The sequence below is a fragment of the Schistocerca serialis genome, chromosome 8 (genome assembly GCF_023864345.2).
Source record: "Schistocerca serialis cubense isolate TAMUIC-IGC-003099 chromosome 8, iqSchSeri2.2, whole genome shotgun sequence".
In the NCBI taxonomy this organism is placed as follows: domain Eukaryota; kingdom Metazoa; phylum Arthropoda; class Insecta; order Orthoptera; family Acrididae; genus Schistocerca; species Schistocerca serialis.
The window spans coordinates 411,831,199-411,854,615 of NC_064645.1; positions in this window are offsets into that span (position 1 = coordinate 411,831,199).

The following is a 23,417-nucleotide window of genomic DNA, read 5'->3' on the forward strand; positions in this document are numbered from 1 at the left end:
CGCGGGCTTGGTTTATGTTGTTGATAACTGGTGTCTCTCTTTAGCTTATTGCTGTTTTGTGCAGGATTTCGATGGTGTACTCTAAATGTTGAAAGATTGCGGTATTGAAGAAAGAAGGTTAGGCTTTAACGTCATATTGGCATCGAAATGTTTTCTTAGCTTTCTTTTACTGGTTAGCAGCGTTCAGAATATGACTGCCAATTCGTGACTTGAGTTTTCTCGTTCTTTTCATGCATTTCAAGACAGATTAATGCAACAGAGTAATGTCTTTTTACCTGTTGTCCGTGTATGTGACTTTAAGCATATCAGGTGTTAGTATCAACTGACGTATGGTCCGATGGATATAAAGTACAGTACAGTATTCTAAAAGAGGACGGACAAGCGTAGTGTAGGCAGTCTCCATAGTAGGTCTGTTACATTTTCTAAGTGTCCTGCCAATAAAACGTAGTCTTTGATTAGTCTGCCCAAAAATGTTTTATCACAATTTCTTCTGTTTTCGCACGTTTCTCTTCAGGGGCATCCACAAATGTGATCCGTCGACAGTGATAAAATTCGCTAAAGTTGTAAAATTATTTATTTCTAAAAGGGAAAGCACTACCCGGTTTGAGGACATACGTCCCATATACGTACCGGATTTTATCATTGTCTTCTGTTTTCATCAGCTGAACATCAATAGGGATTAAGCACACTGCAGGAACAGGAAAATCGCGATCTTCAATTTGACGCCTTAACAAGGTAATGTCGAGCAGTATATGTATCATATTTCTGTGACTCGTTTCCGCAAGAGAGGAATATGCTAATAAGCATACTGTACTGCGAGAAAACTATGCCCGGGTATGTTTACTGTAAAGAAGGTCCTACAGAATGTTTCTAGAGAATTAGAGATGTATAAGACAAGACCTAAACATGATGGCACAAATGTGTTGAAACATGTGACTGGGCAACAAAATTATACTTTTTTCTGTAACTAGCACGAAAGCAGATAATCTTTATGTTTTTGGATGTGGTGATAACGGAAATGTTAATGAAAATGCAACATTAGCTCTCCTTTTGAAGTTGTAATAACTTTACGTTATTGCCTATATAAACTTATGCATTTACTTACCTTGGTGTTATCCCTTGGAGTAAGGTCACTGAAACCGCAACCACTTTGCCTGGTGTTTGTAGTTATCTGCTTGATTAGTGTCCAGCAGTAGTCGGATAACTTTGATGCACTCTACTTTCCCTGGTATCTCATTTCCATTTCCGAAATTTGCTGATGGAAGAGTTCTCCATGCTCGTCAGTTAGAATGCCACAGTTGTCAGGAAAGAAGTACAAGTGGAAATCTAGGAAACGTAACTTTAAGGACATGTTGCACCATAGCCTATTGCAGCTCTGCAGAAGAATTACCATAAGAGCCTTGTAGTTTTAGGGCCTCTCATTTCCTAGAAAGTTTGTTAACAGTTGAACAAAGGCATTCCAAGTTAACTTTTCATCACCTGTCAGGATGATTTGTGCAGTTTGCGTATCTGGGGACCCACGAAAACCGCGTTTCTCATTTTCGCCTCACTAACACGTGGAAATTTCTCGCTCAGATAAAGAAAGTCTTCCCTAGTTTTAGCCATGACCTTAACAAGGTTTATCATTAGGCCCAATTTTATGTGAAGAGCAGGGAAAATTGAGAGATTCCTGGTTTAGGTGACCGACGTTTGGGCCAATCTCCTTTCCTTTGGCACGGTTGCCCTAGTGGCACAGGAGCCATAAGAATTTGGCGTAACCGTGGTGTAGTCCAAGTAATATGCCTATGACTTTCAGATCACCGGAAATATGCCATTTAAACTTGTCATAATTCCATCGAAATAACAATTGTTCCATGTTATCATATGTTTCTTTCCCCTAAGGTGCTTACCCAATCGGAATCGATAGTAACAATTTGCCGCTATGCAGTAGCACACACTTAAAAGCTGCTTTGGGGACTCGATGAACATCATCCACTGATCACTTTTATAGTCAGTGCCCATAGCTGCTTAGTCTCTATACATCACTACAAAATACCAAGTTATTTTCACTTTCGAAAAATGGAAGGAATGGCATATGGTGGTTAAAGAACGTCTTATTAAGACACCCCGGAATTAGAATCAGGAACAGCTGCCCACATGAGTAACGTAGAAGTAAATATCCTCGGAGTAGTGAAGCAACTTAAATCACTTAATAAAAGCAAGTCTTCTGGTCCAGACTGTATACCAATTAGGTTCCTTTCGCAGTATGCTGATGCATTAGCTCCATACCTGACAATCATATACAACCGTTCGCTTGACGAAAGATCCGTACCCAAAGACTGGAAAGTTGCACAGGTCACACCAATATTCAAGAACGGTAGTAGGAGTCATCCACTAAATTACAGGCCCATATCGTTAGCGTCGATATGCAGCACGATTTTAGAAGATATATTGTGTTCGAACATTATGAATTACCTCGAAGGAAACAGTCTATTGACACACACTCAAAATGGGTTTGGAAAACTTCTTTCCTGTGAAACACAACTAGCTCTTTATTCACATGAAGGGCTGAGTGCTATTGACAATAGATTTCTGATCGATTCCGTATTTCTCGATTGCCGGAAGGTTTTTGACACTGTGCCACACAAGCGGTTCGTAGTGAAATTGCTTGCTTATGGAATATCGTCTCAGTTATGTGACTGGATTTGCGATTTTCTGTCAGAGAGGTTACAGTTAGTAGTAATTGACGGAAAGTCATCGAGTAAAACAGAAGTGATTTCAGGCGTTCCCCAAGGTAGTGTTATAGGCCCTATGCTGTTCCTTATCTATATAAACGATTTGGGAGATAATCTGAGCAGCCGTATTCGGTTGTTTGCAGATGACGTTGTCGTTTATCGACTAATAAAGTCATCAGAAGATCAAAACAAACTGAAAAACGATTTAGAAAAAATATCTGAATGGTGCGAAAAGTGGCGGTTGACCCCAAATAACGAAAAGTGTGAGGTCATCCACATGAGTGCCAAAAGAAACTCGTTAAACTTCGGTTACACGATAAATAAGTGTAATCTAAAATCCGCAAATTCAACTGAATACCTAGGTATAACAATTACGAACAACTTAAATTGGAAGGAACACACAGAAAATGTTGTGGGGAAAGCTAATCAAAGACTACGTTTTATTGGTAGGACACTTAGAAAATGTAACAGACCTACTATGGAGACTGCCTACACTACGCTTGTCCGTCCTCTTTTAGAATACTGCTGCACGGTGTGGGATCCTTACCGGATAAGACTGACGGAGTACATCGATAAAGTTCAAAGAAAGGCAGCACGTTTTGCATTATCGCGAAATATGGGAGAGAGTGTCACAGAAATGATACAGGATTTGGGCTGGACATCATTAAAAGAAAGGCGTTTTTCGTCGCGACAGAATCTTCTCACGAAATTCCAAGCACAAACTTTCTCCTCCGAATGAGAAAATATTTTGTTGACACCGACCTACATAGGGCGGAACGATCACCACGATAAAATAAGGGAAATCAGAGCTCGTACGGAAAGATATAGGTATTCATTCTTTCCGCGCGCTATACGAGATTGGAATAATAGAGAACTGTGAAGGTGGTTCGATGAACCCTCTGCCAGGCACTTAAATGTGATTTGCAGAGTATCCACATAGATGGGGATGTAGAATTCCAGTGTTGACGCCAATAATTCAGCTTTACCTTTCGGCAATTCCAGATTTATCACTAGCTCGTTCAGTTCACGCTGTGTTATTTTGTGAATCTCTGCACACTCTTCGTTACACATATAATCGGCGGCTTTCGAAGAACTGGGTTTTGAAGGTGATAGTGCAACAGTTGTTTCACTACCGCCCTCGTCTCTATCACGATCAGGTGGGACAGGAACGACCAGTCCGTCTCCGTGAGGGATTGGTCGCGTGGCCGGCGGTCTGTTAGGATATGTCAAGGAAGACTTTTTATTCTTGGAAATACCATGTGTTAATGGAGCTGTCATACAAAAGCAACAATCATGCACATGGTTAGATGGGTCTCGCCAGATCGTGGGTATAGCAAAGACCGTGAAAGATGTTTTACGAGTCAACCATGAATGAGAAGACTCGAGACACAAGATGTGCAACGTACATGAGGAGTCCAGGCTTGTCATGGTCCCCGATTTCACAGCCAACAGCAATTACAATGACCAAACGCACTAACAATACTTCAGTGCGGAACACACCTTGTATCAGACTGAAACTATGGTCCGCTCCTCCCGTCCTCTTCTCCTCCAAAGTTGCTTCGAGCTCAGGCTATGTATGATGAAAAAATATACACAGGTATTGTTTCCTGAAAATTCGTCATTCTGTCTACCATCAGTGGGATTTCGAAGCCTATGTGAGAAGGGATTGATAATGAATGCTACTAAAATATAAATATAATTGAAATCACCATTCTTTAATTTGGAAACGAGAGCTAATTCGAGTTTTTCCTTGTCTTTGTCGTTGTCAATGTGCTCGATATAGTTAACAAACATTTATTTCATCCCAGTTACATTTTCACTACTGGCTAGTGTTATAGTTGTTTGCATAACAGGCGCAGCCAGATCCCTATACTTTAGTCATGTAAATTCGGCTGCTATTAGAATATCAAAATCTAAATAATGATGATTTAGTGAGGATAGTTGCGATTGCCAATTTGGAACGCAATAAGGTCATGGCTCGACGCCAACGGATGGAATAATATTCTGGGAACGTTGTATATGACTGCGTCACAGAACCCCGACCCTCCCTCTCCGCGAAAAATAATCTCTTCGAGTAAAATTTCAGTGACATTCTATACCTGCTTCATGGAACACGGCTTCGTTCTGCTGATGCAGGCCACGGGGCTGAAAAGTGAACCAGCCGACAAAGCGTGTTGCTTCGCTCGCGTCAGAAGCTGCTCCGTGGGTGGACATGTGTGTGTGTAACAAACAAGCCGGCATCATTAAAAGCGCTGTTTAGGCGGAGCCTGCACTCCCACGCTGAGTGGGCGGCACGGGCCACAGTGGGTCCTGGAATGGAATGCACGCATCGCTGCTCCAGCGGTTTGCTACCGGCACATCTGCAACGCCGCGCGCGCAACACACATATGATGCGCAAGTTCAATGGCGAGCCGTCTTTTGTCAGCCCTAACTGTTGCCCGCCCCCCCCCCCCCCCCCCTCCAAATGACTGATACTCTCTTTATCTGTAACTGAATACATCACATCTTAGGGAACCCTTCATCACTGTCGGTATAATAATAGTAATGAAAGACAGACGAAAAAGCTATAAAATTCAAAATTTAATTTTTAAGTGGAACCTTCGAAGTTTTTATGATCAAAAATGCTGTAAGACAAGATGAATTATACTCACCGCTGTTCATTTGTGTCTAGGTATAGTAGGAAGGGAAGAGTTTAAAAGATCGTTAGAAGCAAAGGGGATAATGTGAGAATTTATGTTTGACTTTTGCAGACGATCTTGTCGGTTTGGCGAACTATACAGAAGATGCAACAATGTAGACAAATCTCCCACAAGAGACATCTTCAAAAGCAGGCCAACATTCATCTTTAGGGAAAAAAAAACAAAAAAAAAGAAGGAAAATCATACGACGGAGAACATGAAAACTGATTGTGGGAGAATAAAAAAGACTTCAATATTTAAATAGTTACTCGTAATTGAAACAATCCAACTAAATACTTCGGACAAAGAAGCTAACTTAGCAAGAGATATCAAAATGAAAGTGGGTTTTCAGTTAACAAAAAACTTGTATAGTAAGAAATCTTTACCGGTACATGCAAAACTCCGGCTCTAAAACTCCGCCGGCCGAAGTGGCCGTGCGGTTAAAGGCGCTGCAGTCTGGAACCGCAAGACCGCTACGGTCGCAGGTTCGAATCCTGCCTCGGGCATGGATGTTTGTGCTGTCCTTAGGTTAGTTAGGTTTAACTAGTTCTAAGTTCTAGGGGACTAATGACCTCAGCAGTTGAGTCCCATAGTGCTCAGAGCCATTTGAACCATTTTTCTAAAACTCCTTCCTTAGACCAGTGTGCCTTTATGCTTCAGAATGCTTCTTGTTAAATCCATTCACATTTTTATGTGAAACAGAAAAGAAGGAGAATGGTCACGAAAGTCTTGGGACCACACGATGATTGTAGGTAATGGAAGTTAAGAAAGTAATAAAGATGTCTATGAAAAACTAGAACGAATTTTAGACACAGTGAATAAGAGGAGAGTTATGTTCCATGGACATCCAAAAGGGTAGATAATAAAAGAATAATAAAAACAATTTTTAACTCCCTGATAGAGACCCAAAAACATCATTGACGTGGATCAAATAAATCCAAGCAGAACGGAGGGAATTGGAAATAAAGGCTGAAGAAACAGGAAAAAGAGAAAAATTAAGAAGAAAAGTAAAAATTCCGAAGGGATATCAAGAGAAAAGAAATATGCGCAATATAGACAGAAGAAAGAAGAAAACATTGTGTATATTGAATAAAAAGAAGAAAGTACTAGAAAGAAAAGAAAAAAGAAAGAAGACGTAAGTTATACATGTGGTTCTCAGTAGGTCAAACAAAAAAAAAAAAAAAAATGCAACAATAATTGTAAACTTTGGACTGTGCTAACGCCGCTGATCTGGGATTGATGCTCTCGTATGGTACCCAACAGACTAGTAATACTTTGACTCTCGATTTCTCCGAAGCGCGTCAGAAGCGCACCGTACAAGAGCAGTATACGTTACCTGTAAGTATGTACTTTGATCGTGCGAAAAATATGAAAATTGGTAACCCGATAAGTAGATGCTTCCCTTGTAAGAACATTATGAGGTGTTCCAGGTTCACTATCAATTATAGTCAAACTACTACGTTACAGTGAGTCGGTGGTCTCGTCTACAGCAAGTTAAACGGAGGCAACGCCAATCTCATCTCTCATATTGTGGATAACCTGGAAATTAGAAAGAAATTAAAGACACCAGAAACAGATTCAGGTAAATGTTTTTCTAACACGTTTTTCCGCGTATTCTGTACCTTTCCTTGCTATGTTCTTGCAGAAATCTTCAGGCAAGTACAATTATAAAGATATGTTCTAAGCACCGAACAATCTACATTACCCGACACAAGAACCCTGCCCAATTTCTAGCAGCACATACGGTTTTCCGCTCTCTCAGTATCAGCCACACATTTACAGATGTTAACTGACGGCTGGAACATATTTACGACTTTTTTCTAACAAGCAACGAAGTCTGGAGGTACTGCGTAATCCTGAATAACTTTTAAAAGTTATCTGAAATTCTGGTCAAAACGTTCATTAAAGCTAGAAACAGAACATGATCATAAAATTACCAATTAAAAAATTATTGTTATGTTACTAGCCTTTTTTTATTCTTAAACATTTGAATCAGTCTTGACAATCTACAGCTACTTCGTTCCCACTGCAAACTGTGACTGCTTTAACTCACTGTCACAGCAAATTTCCTTTATTAGCCCTTTCCTCATGCGTGATGCCGCAAACAACAAGTAAATGTATAATAAAGGGCATTATTAGCCTCCAACTGTTAGTACCACATTGCAGCGCCTTCTTGAGTCGTCTAGGAAATGGGTCCCAAGGGTAGATTCGTATTAAGCACAGAATAACGGCGCTCTCTGCAACACAAAGTGTGTAAAAGTGCGAGACTCACGTGCTTTCAGAACGTAAATGTATGACAACGTTAGATATATTGTAAAGGTAGAGGGTGACAATTATTGAACTATATGAAATAAAATCGTTGTAGCTTCTGAACGGTTTGCATTAGCACCTTCAAACTACACGGCTGGCCGCGGGGCATGATGGGAATTAGAATGCGCATGCACGGTTTGGTTTAGCGACGAAGCCCATTTTCATTTGGATGGGTTCGTCAATAAGCAAAACTGGTGCATTTGGAGGACTGAGAATACGGATTTCGCGATCGAGAAGTCTCTTCACGCTCAACGGGTGACTGTGTGGTGTGAAATGTCCAGTCACTGAATAATCAGTGTGATATTCCTTGATGGCACGCGATTACCGAAGGTTTTGGAAGATGATTTCATCCCCATTATCCAAAGTCACTCTGATTTCGACGAGATGTGGTTCATGCAAGACGGAGCTCCACTCCCATCGAAGCAGCAGAATGTTTGATGTCCTGGAGAAAACTTTGAGGACAGCATTCTGGCTCTGGGGTACCCAGAGGCCACTGGCATGGGCCTCGACTGGCCGCCATATCCTCCTGATCTGTACACATGCGACTCCTTTTTGTGTGGCTATATTAAAGACAAGGTGTACAGCAATAACCCCAAAACCATTGTTGAGCTGAAAACAGCCATTCAGGAGGTCATCGAGGGCATCGATGTTCCGACACTACAGCGGGTCATGCAGAATTTCGCTATTCGACTGCGCCACATCATTGCCAATGATGGCAGGCATATTGAACATGTCTTAACCTAAATACTAATACCGGTAGTGACGTTTACATGGTGAATAAAGCGTGCGCACGCCGTATTTTGTAACTAATTTATGTTTTTTCCCATATAGTTCAATAACTGTCGCTCTGTACTTTCTTTTCGTAAAAGGTGACTCATTTTATACTGTCTGAGAGAAAGAGACAAATGTGGCAGAATTCGCATTTTAAGCTTTGATTTAAAAAATGCACGTCTAATGTATGACATGCATGCATGTATCCGTAGCTCGCCCTCTACATATAAAAAGGAAAAATAGTGAAACGTTGGTTCTTATGTAAGTATATGTAGTCTAGGAGTGCGAAATTGTAAGAACGGTTTACAAACAGGTTGCTTGGCGCCACTGATCCGAAAGCGAGAAACCTTCGCCTGCAATAAGACAGTGATAGATAGAGACACATGCCAAATGTGGACTCATGTGCTACAGCTTGAATTAATACGTTTTTCTTAAGTTACTTCGATCGTGACGTGGGCGCTGTGTTCAGGACTGCTACTAACCTCCGTACGTGCTGAGGCGCTGCTGACTCAAAAGGATCTTCTACGTGTGACTCGTTAGTCCAACAAAGGCTTTTTGTGGAATCTAGAACGATTCCATGTGCGTGGTGAGACAAAACGATAAGGGGCTATGCTGACGTTATCTGCCGTGTAGATTCACACAGAGACAATACAATGGCTCAGTGAAGTCGAGGAAGACTTCCACAACAGGATGTAGAGTAACAGTTTGCGTCATCAGGGATTTCGTAATGGAAACGTGCCCTTCTTCTATGCCATCTTTATCGTACACAAACCAGATGTAACAAAGTTTTGGAAATTGACTTTCAAAAGCATACGTGGAACAGCTGGGTACACATTTGGAAGGCAGATGAACCAATTAGTATAAAGTCACCACAGAATGACTAACAGTGTAACATGACACAGAAAAAGGATGGTGTCGACTGCCATAGACCAGCCATAGAAATCAGAAAAGAACACCGATTACTGCCGAATTTGTTTTGAGCAGGAGGACATTTTAGGTATCCACCTGGCCGTTGTACATCTGCGTCTAGGAGTGCCCTGTGACTGACTTCTTCACAGCTCTCCCTAAATCGATGTGAATGAACTTTAACGGTTTGGCCGACGTGGCAATGGTAAATATTCACTCCTCCCTGTCCTCCGTTATTACCTCTCTTTTCCACCTCCCACTAAATCTTTGCCGAAGGGTCTCTGTGATTCGAGTTAGTTTTCAAGGCTGAAGCAGCACGTTAATGTTACAGAAAATCTCAATAAAATCAAAAGGCTGTGATACGAAGGGAATTCGGTAAGTTACCCACTATTGTGGGGACCAAGTAACTTCTTACTGAACGCTCTTCTGCACTTCAAAGTCACAGAGATACACGACATTATTTTCAACACTGTATACTTTTGAAATTATGCAAGATGTCGATTGCACCGATGACCCAGTGAGGCGTTCAATCCAATGTTCGTGGAGGCTAAAATTTGACTGGAGATCGTTCTGTGAAGTTTTGGATGCGTTTCTAGTACCATGGCTGGTACCTATTCATGCACGCTGCTCTAAACATTAACCGGGATTCATTGAGGTGTGTTCCGTCTATGCAACTAAAAGAAAAGCAGTTGTTTTTCGCCATACGCGTTTCGCTTATTTTATTTGAGAAGCATCTTCAGTGGCCTGTAATACATGTTTCTTTTTTACAAATAATAAATGTATTGTGTAGTAGTTACCATGTGTTACTACGTTACATTTTGTCACGTTTTTCTCTTGTCTTTCAGGTTAGAAACAACTTTTGTAGCACAAATACCGCCCATTTCTGGCGTTTTTTCACCCACATTTATTATAACACATCACTTGCACTTTTCATTTTTGTGATCTGTATGTGTGTATTTACAGAGTGTAGTGTTCGCAACTATTGCTGTGTATTTATCTTCGGTTTGTGTTGTATTTGTGGTTTGCTATTTTTCATTTATTTTGTGTGTGTGCATTTTGTTACGTATCGTTCCTTGTGAGAGCGGCTTTGTTTTTTTTTTTTAAATAATAAATTGATATTTATGCGTGCGTGCGTGTGCGTGCGTGTGTGTGTGTGTGTGTGTGTGTGTGTGAGAGAGAGAGAGAGAGAGAGAGAGAGAGAGAGGGGGGGGGGGGGAATAGGGATAGAGAAAGAAAGAGAGAGAAAAAACTGGGGAGGAAGAATCATTAACTATACACTCTGGTTATTGATTATGTTTCAGATTTCTGTGTTATTATAAATAAGGGTGAAAAACGTCGGAAATCGGCCAGGAGGCGCATGAGGACCGAATGACCCCATCTTCAGGACCACACATATGGACAAATTTGGACTATCAACACTGGAAATCGTTACTAACGCCAAACGACTGTTTAAAATCATAATATTTGTGCTACAAAAGTTGTTTCTGAAAAACAAGAGAAAAACATGACAAAATGTGACGTAGTAACATATTGTGACTACTGCATAATACTTTTATCATATATATAAAAAGAAACATGTATTACAGCCCACTGTAGATGCTTCACGAATAAAAGAAGTGAAACGCGTATGGCGAAAAGCAAACTGCCTTTCATTTAGTTGCATAGACGAAACACCCCTCCATGCATTTTGAAGCAACTAAGGAATGAAGGAAAACGAATGAATGGCGACTAACCGGGATGTCCATTCCAACATTGTAGGTAGTTACACTCTTCATGGCGAGTGTGCCGGCCGCTGTGGGCGAGCGGTTCTATGCGCTTCAGTCCGGAACCGCGCTGCTGCTAGGTCGCAGGTTCGAATCCTGCCTCGGGCATAGATGTGTGTGGTGTCCTTAGGTTTAAGTAGTTCTAAGTCTAGGGGACTGATGACCTCCGATGTTAAGTCCCATAGTGCTCAGAGCCATTTGAACAATGATGACTGTGCTGCGGGCACTGCCTTCTCCGAAGCCACAAACGTGTTAACAGGGCTGGACTCATGCACTCGTAGTTCGACGAACATTCAGGCACCCTATTGCAGCTCGATTTGGCTGCTAAATCACGCATTATTAATCCCATAGAAAACACCTTGGAATACTTGGAACAGTGGACGAAACGTAGCAATCAACACCCTCGCACTTTCGTAGCTCTACGGCATGTAATCATCTGTAAGTGACCGCATCTGGATATGGCTTGCTTACTTGAAAAATTTGTAGGGGACTGCATCTCTCTCAGCAACATATCAGAGTTGCGGCCGTTATCAGGACTAGGGACAGTCGTACTCCGAGATGCCTTCTGGGACTGGCCAATTCTTTGGTATGATGCGCTTACTTGGCATGTGCTTTCTTGGTATGTGAAGTGATTCACTGCCTACCGGCTTTCAATTTGACACCTAGTATCATGGAGACACTTTTACTGGAAATGTGACTACGCACTTCTCTGAAGCAAAAGTTCTTTTTTTTTCTCGAGGCAGAAGTAGTAAAAAATTCTACATTACATAAGTGTGCAGCATATATCGAAGTAATCGGCAACCAGTTCCATAAAAGAAATTTAAATTGTCAACCTGTTGTTTTGCTGTATGCAACTTATTATTGACACCCGCAAATAATGCGATTGGTATGACCTTCTGTAGAAGGACACTAAGTGCCCGAAACCACCTAAAGAATTTAAATTTCTTTCATGCAACTGGTGCTTGATTATTTCGATATATACAACTACAGTTGTTGAGGATGGATAAAGTACTAAATAAGTGTGCAATATTGTGGGATAGCACCAAAACAGCAGTTTACGTAATTTAAAGTTTACATAATTGGAAACTAAATGGTATTCCCCCAGAATCGGCCAGCAGCAACTGTACCTCGCTGAGCCCTCGTCAGCTCGATTCAACTCCAGGATTTCGATGGCGTTCGCTCAGAGCTCTTTCATTACAGCGGGAAGTACGCAAAATCACGGCTCATTAGATTCTGTTTCAATGCATTTCTAACGGGCTTTACACCACATCAAACGAAAAATTAAAGAATTATAGCCACATTAAGACCTAGGAAAGAAAGTAATAGACCTCAAAGCTACCTTCCAATTGCCCTACTGAGCACAGTCTACAAATTGTTGGAAAGAATCAACCTCAGCAGCATTATCCATGAAATATTCCGATTAATTACACCTGAAAAAGCTGGCTTCCAGCCAAACAGAAGCTGCTGAGACCACGTTCTCTCTTTAACTACTTATATTGAAAGATTTGAAAGTTAACTGAAATCATCAGTGGAATTATTAGATTTAACACGAGCGTATGGCACAGTAATATTTCCTGTCTCGTGTTGCAAGGCTGCTAGAAAATCTGCTTAGCAATTAAACGTTCGAAGTGATTATTGTGAATACATGGAGCAAGTAAATGAAATTGAGCAATGTCGCTTCACAAGGCTCTCGTAGCTCCGACTGGATGCCAGCTACACAACATAAGGTACTTAAGAAAACTGCGGTTGTTCTAACAAATAATTTGTCGGCAATGGTTACGTATTTTCGTAAATGGAGGCTCCAAGGCTGACGTTTCATGCTTTCACCTCAACAACAAACTTGCAAGCACGAAACTTACAATTCTTTTCAACAAGGTCACCTTAACTCACAAGAAACCGTCTAAGTATTTAAGAGTTTTTTCAGGCAGAACGTTAAGTTGTAAGGAATGCATGACAAAACAGTTGCAGGGCTCCGTAAAAGTAAAACCATCACACAATAGCTACATGGAACCACGTGGGGTTCTTCGGCAGCTACGTTATGGACAACAACATAAGCTCTGGTTTATTCAGTGGCGCAATATCGCTGCCCATCCGGCTTAAAGCCTCACACCAAGGAAACAGCCATCGAACTGAATCACAAAATGTGAATGATTTCGGGCTCGAGTAAGACTACTCCCAACTCCTTGCTACCGATCATAAGTCATACACCTCCAGCTCAACTGCGAACACTACAAGCAGTTCTTAGAGAATTTAGAAACATTCAGAACAGTCACCCGCTCCCTTTCATTGGTCACCTGATTACATAAATATTAAAAGATTATGCTCCAGAAAACCATTTCTGGAGCTATATGCTTATAAAATAACTTTCATATAGTGCAATACTGGAAGAAAGCCTGGGAAGATATTTTAATCCCGGATCTCAAGAAATTCCGATGTAACTCTGAAACACCGAATGGTTGGACCTCCCAATAAAATCCTGGGTAATTCTAAATAGCATTAGAACCAACTATGGTAAATGTGCGGACCTATTAAGTAAATGGCAATTACACATGTCTTCGAAGTGCGAGTGTGGAACACAAAAGCAGAAAATGTGGCAAATAGTGCAGACTTGTTCACTTAGAGTCTACATGAGACAATATGAAGACATACTAAATACAACCGATAGTTCGACTAAATATATATGTGACCAGGATGTTCTTTATGAATGTTATTCCTAGCTTATGTCTATTAATGTGACACGGCATAGGTGATCCATTGTCTCTCCTCCTTCGCAGACACTGTGTCGGTCCTTCGGAAAATGCTTGTTTGACAAGGTGGATTTATCATCTGTTCAATGATCTCCACTTGGACCAGTCGAAAATACCTCCAAGCGGTAGGCATTCAGCAGGTTTCACCAACGCTTGAAGCTGCCCGCTGTGGTTGCCTGGAACCACGCGTAGACATAGTTAGTGTTGATGCTGAAGTGAGGGAATGTCTTGTAGATTTCGACTTAGGCCTTGGTGACTGATGGTCATGGAGTGAATGTAAATATTTAGTATAACTTTTTCCTTTCAACTTCTACAGCTACTTTGCAACGTATATCAGGTGCTGAAATATATGCCAAGTAATAAACGTTGTCCACAGGTGTCAATTTAAAACATCCAGTGGTTAGTTTCGCAGCTTTCAGGCTCACTGTATTTTAGAAATAATCACTTCATTTCATTGTTTAGCTATTAGCTAATTTCACCCCCTTGCGCATTTTCGAGCTAGCTCTGTTATTTGCATCACAGTATAGAACTATAATTATATACCATTTTGTACTCCACACATCTGTGTGGAGGACGCAACATTTGAAGGCGTCATTAATAACAGTTTCTTACGACAATGGTTGTTGCGGACTCAAGCTGTATATCCTTACATCATGTCTCAGACCTGAAGTCCGTATCCGGAAACAGAAAAATGCGACCCTTATGTGAGTTTCGTCGCTGTGCCATCGTATAACACTTTCAGAGACGTTAGTTCCACATTTCAAATAAAACTGCACGTGGCGTGATCAACGCCCTGTAACATGGAATGCAAGGTGGTATACGATTACAGCTTCTTTTTCTATTCTTTTTCTATGATGGAAGTAACTGTAGTAACACGTGCGGGCTGTTTTTACAATTTACAAAGTGATGGAAAATGGATTTCGGTAACACTGTTGCAAATACTTTTCAATATCCCGCAGGAACTCAAAGTAAAGATGTAAAGAACGCAAATTTTTCTGGAATGTTAAATTTTCTGTTGCCATTTGCAGCAACAAATCTACAAGAAAAACAGTAAAATTCCTAGCTGATGCGAAGGAAGAAATTATTTTGGTTATGAAATATTGCTTCATCAACTGATTTGATACTGCGTTTCAGACATTGTAACAGTGACTTAAGTTTTATGTACAGAAAGGAGTAAATAATCTGTAGTCACGTACGAACCGATCGAAACTTTTTGCGTAAGTACAACACGGCGAACTATACAGACACGCCCCAGCGTTCTTCGTAATGTAGAGTGTAGAAACCACTGGCTGAGGGTATACAATACCTTGATCTGCATGTCTGTACAATAACGGAGACAACTTAAATTTTGGAAAATAGACAGTGCATGTGCAATAAGTGCAACTGTTGTTGCTTTTTAAGTATGTGTTTTCTATTATTACATCGGATGGAATATTACTTTCCGCATGGCTCGCACAATATCCGCTGATTGTGACAGCACAGCAATAACGTTTATCTAGCATCAGGAATATCCATTCTTGTAGTGGGTTTATCACAAGAAAAACGACTCAAAAGCACATGAAGTTGTCACGAGCATCCGAAGTTCAATTCACTCTCTATAGAGTTTCATGATAACAAGTAGGCAGATCGTTTCTTGTTGACGTGAGATGAATCAGAGATCTACTGTGGTGTGTTCTCGAAGCTGTAGGAAGTCCACCAAGAATTTATCTCAAGTCTCCGAAAATGCGTGTCTGGACGATGAAAGCTATTCCATGCGCTGTGAAAAATTTTATACGCCACAGAATAAAAAAGACTTTGTTCACATGATTACAGAGTGAAAAGTTTTCCAAAGTGAAGCCCCTTCCAGAAATTCGCTGTGAACACGCTGTTTTATATGGATTAAAAAGTGGGATCTTCTTTAAAACATTTCGTTTTAAGGAATGGCAACTTTCCGTTCTCCTAGGGAAGTAAACTAGATGCACGAATTGTGGGCTCGGAAGCCTCGTGCTACTACTGAATATGTGTGGCACAGTAGGAAGGTGAGTGATGTCGTGTGATAAAACATTAAACAGTCCTTCCACTTTCCCTTATTGAAAAAACGATGAACGGCACAATATATCTTTTGGTGTTGAAGCAGTTTGTACAGGCTCAGATAGAAGGTTTACTATCTAGCACTTTCTTTCAGCAGAATGGCATTCTTCTGCATTGAATTACAATTGTGAATCGATTTCTTGATCGGAGGCGTCGATCCATTCTTTTTCCACAATGATCGACAGGCATTATCCAGTACGATAACTATCAGGGTGCGTATAAAATGGTTGATCTTTTCATGTCGACAGTATTATCTGGTTTCTATTATGAACTACTGGAAAAATCCCGTGAATAATTTGAATACTGATTTGAGACTGCTATTGCCACAAAAAGATAGTACGTAGAGCTATAGTGAATGGTCCAAAATTATTTGTGCTTCAGTGTTGTGTGATTTCATTGATTATGCGTTGATCTGTCGGTAAGCTGGCTAGGTCTCACAAAAAGTCGTACAGCAGATGAAGGAAGACTTTATTGATTACAAAATTGAAGAGTTTCGGAAACATTTCCTTCTTGAGAGATGTAAAATATAAATAAAAAAAATGTTATAGAAATACATAACTTTTTAGATAGTGGTAGGTAACCAACACCAAACAGAATTACAAATAGTCCATTCCTATCTGCAGAGGTACAACGGTAGCAGAAGGCAAGATCGTTACCAGTTGTTTTCGTAATGAGATGGCGAGTTCCCATAAAACGGGAACAGGAAGGCAAAATTGCCACTAAATGGCACCAGGGTGAACATGGTGAAGCTATGTCATACATACTACGATAAAATATTACATAAATTGACAGATGAAAAGTAGTACATGAGTGCAAATGGGAACACAGTGTATGAGCTAGTTTAATAATATAATAAAGGAAACATTAGAAAACGTTACATATGGATCACATGATCCAGGAATGTGGCCCTATATTCAAAGACATAGGTAGGTCATTGATCACTAATCGTAAGAATGGTATGTTTTACTGTCAAACGGTATCAAGGCAACAACGACATTTTGCTGTGATAATACCAGAATATAAGGCAGAACAAAACCATTACCATAGTGTATGCGAATAACTTGATATTAAAAAGATAAAATGTTGATAGTGTAGGTATAGAATATTATACTGCGCATTTAAAATACAAAAACAAGGTATAAATAGCCAAACTGAGAAGCATGTGGCTTATTGAGGTGGAAGGAAAGAGGGGGAGCTCGGAGGATTGAGATCCATGCAAATGAGGGTGGGTGATGAAATAAGGGGGGGAGGATGAAGAGAGAAAGAGGGTGGGGGAGAAGAAAGAGAAAAGGGAGAAGAGAAAGAGGGGTGGGAAGAGAGAGAAAGAGGGGGGGGGGGGGACTGGAAGGCTGTCGGGCATGGGGAGGTTGGTAGCTGGAAGTGAGCGGTCGGAAAATTAGGGAATGGTGGAAGAGGGGACAAAGGCATGTTACAGTAGCTACTTCAGATGTACCTTAAAACACATATCCGTAATTCAAGTTATGTGATTAATAACACAGGTCACAGAATACATCAGTGATAATAAGCAACATGCACAAGACCGTATTGGTAATCTGTTGAACGATCTGAAATGCTCAGCCTCACTTGGAGTAAAAGTAATAGTCCATCTTTTACACACATGTTTGTAGGTACTTAGCAGAAACACGTGTGTCCCGAAATGAGGTTTAGAAAAAGGTGGAGGAAACGTATCAGAGGTAACAAAAAGGACCCAGTACAAGTCACAGAAGTGTGCAAAAGAATTGTGTGTTTCTGTTTTCATAGCTTTGTACCGTCGATTCTGCCATAGTTTAAAATGTGGTCGTTTTTTAAGTGTGTTAGACTGGCTTGGAAAACGCAGCATATAAACATAAAAGCTTATACATGACTGAGCTTTTACTTAGGGACATAATAATAGCTAAATAAAGCTACAAAAAGGCCTGGAGACACAAGTTTTAGAGACAGTGTAACTGAGAGTACGGTATATGATACTGAAAGCAAGCTACGACTTACTTAACGGGAACGTATACTATGTGAGGACTGTGCCCAGTTGCCCGATCGCGGGATTCGTAACTTCTTTTGTGGGTGATAATATGCCTTCTAAATTTTCTGAGCAACATTCGTAACCGACAGTAAGCGGAATGATGTTCCGTTTAAAACATGTGATGTTCCGACTGCTCTTTTTGAGACTGTCAAAGCAGAATGGCTTGGGTATAACAGTACAAGTTGAAGAAAAGATTTAACTGCTCCCTTTGGCTGGGAAAATGAAACACACAAAATGACAGTCATTTTCATTTAAGGGCCAGAATTTTTTTCGTGGGTACGAGAAGAAAACCAAGAGGCGGCTTTAATTATCCACTTTGGACGTGTGACGTCAAAAAGAACGAGAGAACGCCGTCAGACCGTGAATGATGACTACAGCGCATCACTCGAAGAACAGTAAGAGTCTGTGCGTGGTATCTGCGCTGAGCTATTCTGTCAGAGCAGGTACCGAAGTGGGCGCGTGCTTTTGTGACACCTGAGCACTTGTTCGTAGGAAATTACAATAGCTTCAATTCTGTTTAGACAAGGCCACTGGGTACCAACTGTCGCCATGAAGACGACGAAACTACCAGAACCATCTGTATGTACTATGTGGCAGTCATACAGGAGAAGGTATGCATTCGCGCTGCATTTTGAGCTTTGAACAGACGTTATCTGTCACTGTTTGTTAGCGAGTCCAAATTGTTACACGTATTATCAGGGCTTCTGAGAACACCACTGGTGAAAAGAGGAAGGATGACGCGTTGCAGGTCATGGTTTTTTCCGGTTTCAGCAGTGGAGAGGGTGACGTAAGGCCTAGGAAGTGTTTAATGCTACTCACCACAGACAACAAGTGCTATGATTTCGCTTACTGCGATTTGTGACAGTTACCGCTACAAGTGTCGTACTCCTATCGTCATATGTATTTTAGACGAGCGGAGTATGCTGATATTATGTTTTTTGCAGTTTCCATAAATCACACGAGGTAGGATGGTTCCCTTAATAAGGCCACGACTGGTAACCCTGGTAACCTTACTCATTCGCAGGTTGGGGAACCTAAGCCACCGTCACCAGACTATATCCCGATAAGTAAATCTATCAAGGTGCGGGTTTCGCTAAGTTATAACAGACGAAGTGTCCAATTTTCTGAAGTAAGAAATTGAGTTTTGATGCTTATAGCTACCGAATTATGACACCGACAACTTTTTAAAGGAACTGTATATTTATTTCTTTGACGAGGAGTTCAACGACATAAAATCTGCGGAAACTGATGAAACAGTAAGAAAATAGCAGCTCCGTAAACCATTGTCTCACCGTCAGCAGAAAGGTTTTGAATAGTGTCCATTTCAGCCACCTTTAATGAAATTATTACTCGTATCGATTAACTTGGCTTCCTTTGGGTCAGTAGATTGCTTTTCTAGTACTTAATATACTGATTTTCTTTCCTTTTTATTTCATTTCAGAATACGTCGGTAGCCCTTACCCATAATCCTAACCATGGATAGCTCTCTAAAGTATGAATGTAGGGATGTAAAGATCATGTACATATGATCATAGAATGAGGATTGCTTGGTTCTCGTTGTAGAGGTGTGGGAACGTCCGTTGAATTTAGTTTTCGAAGCTGGCATCTGGCGTAGCTAGACCAGAGACAACAATTTGTGTCACTCTTTTTAAAAAGTTCTTCTTGCGTCTCGTCGAGCGGACTAACGGGCAAGCTGTGGAAATTTCCACAAAACTCTTGTTCAAATTTTGTGCTGTAAAATGATGGAAATCTCGAGCAATGGGCACTGACATCTTTTCTTTAGCATCCACGTGAAAGGACAAGGCGCGCGGCTCAGATGTGTCGTTTTTTGATGATTGGTTGTCCTCCACCCTTACCTAGAGAAGTTGCACCAGGCCACAGCGTCTGGGAAGTCCTAAGCATTTTCTGCGTTAGTAGCCAGAGTCTGACGGTGTGGTGACTAAGCCGTGCCTCTTTCGAGTGCACTTAGGATAAAATATTTTGGCTGGGATTCGAGTTTGCCGTTCCAGTCAAAACCTAGGTAATCTCTTAAGTAATTAAATTTAGTCATCAAGGGAATTACGTAGCTAATTTTACGGTGTCTCTCTTTTATCAGTTTTTCACTAAGTTCTTGGATGACGTTCTTGATTTCATTGTCCATCCATTTCAGAATTTCTCACTTGTCCTCTCCAGAATTTCTTGAGCAGACTAAATGGTCGCAAGCCAGATTTGACAGCAACAGCCTACAGTTCGTAGGAATTGTTAGGATTTCCTTTGATATCGTGAACCTATGTTCTAGTGAACTGTTTTGCCACCTGTAGCAAGTGTTTGAATTTTTGTACGTTCTGAAGCGCATCCGTGTCCCATCGTCATGATGACCCGATCCTTTGCTGAAAGAAAGTCAGGAGAGTGGTGGAAGACCCATTCTCAGTAAGGAAACCGTATTATTAAGATGCTTTGTTAAAAGGCTGGCAAAATCGGGTAGAGTGCCTTGGTGACTGTAACCGGCCTTTCACTTGGAATATGATTCCCCTCCTCCCCCCTCACATTCCACCACTCCCATCCATCTCCTGTGATTGCTGACAACAGCTATGCAGCTTGAGAAATATGTTTTTAGATTATCAATGAAATTCACTCCCTGATGAGTTTCCCTGAAGTCGCTTAGTCAGGTTCCGTTGCACATTACACATAAACCACGGGATCAGATTCCACTACATTCTCTTAATGACTTCAGATGACATTGCACTCAGTGGAACTTGCAAATAGGCAGGTACTGTCTGCTCATGATAAGGATCACAGTGGCTTCATAACGTCCATGGTATATGGCGAAAGATGTATTCCTTATTTAACAATAAATCAAATTGAGTAATGAAACGATAGATAACATGAATGACTAAAGCGATGATATAGAAAGTCTAAAGGCCACCTTTTAGGTTCCTCTGGTGTCTGCCCTATTATACAAATTCAAGAAAACACATAACGCGTTTGTTTACTTTTATGACTGTGCTCAAAACGTGCATCTTGAATATTGGTACATGCTACAATGCCATTCCTGGCAGACCACGACACATTCAATTTCATGTGAAATTATCGTAGCACAGGGCCATGTGCTACAGCATGTCATGTCACCCGCAGTCGTTGTTTTTTCAAAAGTGTCTGGTGAGCGTGTAGTCATCTGGTGTTTCCTGAACGACCAATCATACAATCTCCACATGTACCATTAATATCAACAATTATCTTTGGGGAGCAGGAGCAACACCGATCATTTTAGTACCACACGAACTATCGTACGACCAATGGAATATCTGTGGAAACTGTAGATATTTGTGGCTATTTAGAGTCCCATTCATAAAACAGGGACCAATGATGTGAACCTTTAAAAGGCCGGGTCACACGTTAACAAACTGTGTTCATTCCGTAGTCACTTCTCTCAGTCAGTGTGGATTTCGAACTAACCAGTAGTGCATATTTCAATGATAGTCTTGACCACAGTTTGTAAAGGATAGCCGCGCGGAATGGCCACGCGGTTTGAAGCGCCACATCACGGATTACGCGGCCACTCCCGCTGGAGGTTCGAATCCCCCCTCGGGCATGGATGTGTGTGTTGTTCTTCGCATAAGTTAGATTGAGTTAGTTTAAGAAGTGTGTAAGTGTTGGGACTGATGACCTTAGCAGTTTGGTCGCTTAGGAATTCATACGCATTTGAACATTTGTAAAGGATGCTTCAGTTGTAAACAAAATCTTGCATACCACTGCTGCATCATCAGTGATCGTATTGTACCAATTTTCTGTCTTTGGCAGACAACATGTAACCGAGTTTCCTTCCCTCATTCCCTTTTGAATGGATTAGAAACATCAGTGCCGTCAATGAACTTACCTTGCACTTTCCCTGGTTTTGACTTCTTACATAAATGCGTCAGAACTGACTATTCAAATTCACTTTGAAAAAGAGAGTGGTTTTCAGTCTCTCTGTGTTATGGATACAATACTACATAAAAAAGGAAAAACATTTAGTTCATTTTAATCATCCCACAGTATAAAATGCTTCCCCATATTTATAGCGCCAAAATAAGCTCCAAATTGTGACCTCATTTGCGTTTGAACCAGATTCTCCACACCAAATACCCAATACACAATAGTTTCGCACTCTCTTTACGCATGGCAGCCACTTGGCGCCGCTTTAGTAGTGATGTTGCAGAAAAAGATGGGAGTTCAACGACTGCTTGTCATGGACTCCGGTAGAGCTCGCAGCGTACTTCAATGGTTGACCTTGCAAGCACATTAGAGCTGCTTCGAAGCAACATGTGGCTTAGGTGATACAGTTGCTGAAGTATTAGTTGCATTCTATCATCAGTTGATATCCTTTTTCCTTGGCTTATTTTATTCTAATAAATAAAAAAACGCCGCCTGGATCACAATTTCTTTTATTGCCGACTATGCGTTTCGATCGGTCCTGTAGATCATTTACAGGTATGGCGCACCGAAGTGCATTTTGTCAACAGGGGTACGAATAATACGAGGGTTGGAACTTTAATAGTGGCAAGTATTTACTTGCAGCTCGTACAAAATAGATATGTGTTTCAAAGTTTTACTGACATTCAAAGTAGTCACCAGCATTGTATATAACCCGCTGCCAGCGATGTGGAAGTCGTAGGATACTCTTAGCAGTGACAGTTGTGTTGACAGTTCGAGCGGCGCGGGTTATTGCCCGACGAATTTATCGCAGTTCTGAAGTGGATGCCGTGAAGTGTTTCCTTCAGTTTATAAATCGAGTTGAACTCATGAGGGCTTAAGTCAGGGGAGTGCAGTAGGTGGTATGGCACTTAGCAGCCCCATCAGTCAAACAAATCAGTAACAGGTAGGAGACGAGGTACTGGCAGAAGTAAAACTGTGAGTACCGGGCGTGAGTCGTGCTTCGGTAGCTCAGTTGGTAGAGCACTTGCCCGCGAAAGGCAAAGGTCCCGAGTTCGAGTCTCGGTCGGGCACACAGTTTTAATCTGCCAGGAAGTTTCAAATCAGTAACAGGTTGCACTATATGTGCTTGAGCATTGTCCTGCAAAATGATGGTCAGGTCCTGCAGAAAGTGTCATCACTTCTGTCTCTAAGCTGGTCGTAGGTTGTGTTCCAAAGATGAACAGCATAGAGACAGAAGTGATAACACTTTCTGCAGGATCTGACCATCATTTTGCAGGACAATGCTCAAGCACGTACAGTGCAAGCTGTTACTGATTTGTTTGACTGATGGGGCTGCTAAGTGCTATGCCACCTACTGCACTCCCCTGACTTAAGCCCTCATGAGTTTAACTCGATTTCTGAATGCTGGGTGTGGATGAAGCAAGTGGCGCTAAGGAGAGGAGTAGTGCAGAGAAACCATGTTTTGTAAGAAATATCTATCAAAAAAATTGACAGTTAACCTTCTTTTCTGAGGAAGCACAAGAACTGCTTCATCATTGTATTAA